Raw genomic sequence first — 2,159 nt, 5'->3', positions numbered from 1 at the left:
AAAAAAAATGAATTCAGTCGGGAACCACATTTGTGGATTCCGAAGGGTGCCTAACCCCTTCCCTTCGGAATAACTTAAACCCCTTACCTAGAATCAATTTGGTTTCGTAGATTAATAATTGGTTTCCTAGTTTTCCTAAAAATTAGGTGGCGACTCTTTTTAAAACTCATTTATTTTTAAAACATTGCTAAAATTGAATCAATTAATTATTTTCGAGTTGCCGCGACGTTTCGCCCTATTTCGAAAGAGTAGAGATGTAAACACTTGATGTTTGCAAAAATGTTGGCACATAATATGTTACATGCACAATTTTCTTCAGATTAGTTCATTCAATGATGGGATCATGACTCACCTAAAGGATAAAGTAATTGAGAAGAAATAATCTGAAAATTACTCTTGGAGTAATAAAATTGAAATTTACTCATATAATAGTAAATCAGAAATTTACTAAAGTAAAAGGCACATGACGTAGTAAACTTGGAGTTTACAAGTACTAATAATTTTATTAGTTGGCATGAATAATTTGGTCATCCCAAAGACGTGCATACTGAGTAATGGACATATATTGAAAAACTAGAAGATTCTTCAAGAATTCTTTACGTTGCTTGTTCTCGTGATAAAGTTGATTGGATCAACTAAAGTTGGGATTAAATCCCTAAATTCTGAAAAGTATAAAAGGTGAATATGGGTCCGTTTACCTATCATGTGACATGATAAAAAGATGCATCTATAAGATAATCACATGTGCGTTCGTTGTCAACCAGTAGTTTGACATTCACAAAATTGTTTGTACAAATATAATTGAGTTAAGAGCACAATTTCAGAATATGTAATCAACACAATTTATCTTGATAATATTGATAAATACTCAAGATAATGTGACATTAAATGTCTCAAATAGTAAAATCATTGTTTATGAAAATAAAGCTTCATATGTTGAGTATGAAATACGATATTGCATACAAAAGTAATTGTACGCATCAGACCAATAAATTACGATCAAATTTTCTTTCAATTGATTTATGGTCGGGGACCAAATATTTTTCATCTGATTATTTTGATATGTGGTATATCAATGAATATACATTGATGCACAAGGATAGATTCTTCAAAGATTGAGATATATGTTAGTTTGTCTAACATAAGGGGGAGATTAGAAGCAACACAAAAGTTGTAAATACTCCTATTGAATGTTCCTTAAAGATAGAGTCTACGACATGCATGAATCATGATAGACTAATTAATTCTAAATATAATAATCCTTGAAAAGGGGGGAGGATCAAAGAATCAAAATGATCATAATAAGGAGACAATGTGCTCTTGGAGAGCCTACGACATAACACTTTATGAAACCTCATGAGAGGGATAGCTACCTAAAAATAATGAAGTAATGAGATCTCAATAAGTTTTGTCGTATTGTGAATCAATGCAAAATGGTATATCGTTGACGATATCTTTGATACAATAGCGCACAATATTGTAAAAGATTATGAGGATATGAATTCTATATCTATTAAAGCATGCTGGTGTAGAAATAATTATCAAGTGAAAAGTGGAATGATGCATCTTGGTAAGCGTATAACTTATTTGACTTGCAATCTAGGCACTAGATGTCATAAATCTAATATTGAATGTTGTCACTTGACAAAACAAATATGAAAATATCCAATGGGTTCGAAATCTAGCATATACAAGGTTTTGAAAAACTTGTTTATCATCCTCATAATGATTAAATAGATTCAAAATGCATAGAGCATATACAAGTATTATTATGCAAGTTGATGACTAGAATTGAAACTCTTGGCAATAGATTGTTTGCTTAAAGAAGTTGAAGTAAGAAACTTGCAGAAATCTTTGACCCTGAAGGGAAGATTTATAAAAGCAGATAGAAGAAAGCATATTTCGCCAAGGTTTTTCTATACTCATAAGCTCCCAAGAATGGTGATATCAACATGCAAGAGGTCTGTTCAAGTAATACTATAGTTGATTTATTCACCAAGTCTCTACCAACTACAACTTTCAAGAAGATGATGCACAAGCTTGGAAAACGAAGATTCTAGTCTCTGAATTGATGTTGTCATTAGGGGGAGTTAATACGCGATGTACTCTTTTTTCCTCACAAGGTTTTGTCCCACTGGGTTTTCCTTGTAAGGTTTTTA

The sequence above is a fragment of the Solanum pennellii genome, chromosome 11, assembly GCF_001406875.1.
Source record: "Solanum pennellii chromosome 11, SPENNV200".
Classification (NCBI taxonomy): domain Eukaryota; kingdom Viridiplantae; phylum Streptophyta; class Magnoliopsida; order Solanales; family Solanaceae; genus Solanum; species Solanum pennellii.
This window is presented reverse-complemented; position numbering follows the sequence as displayed.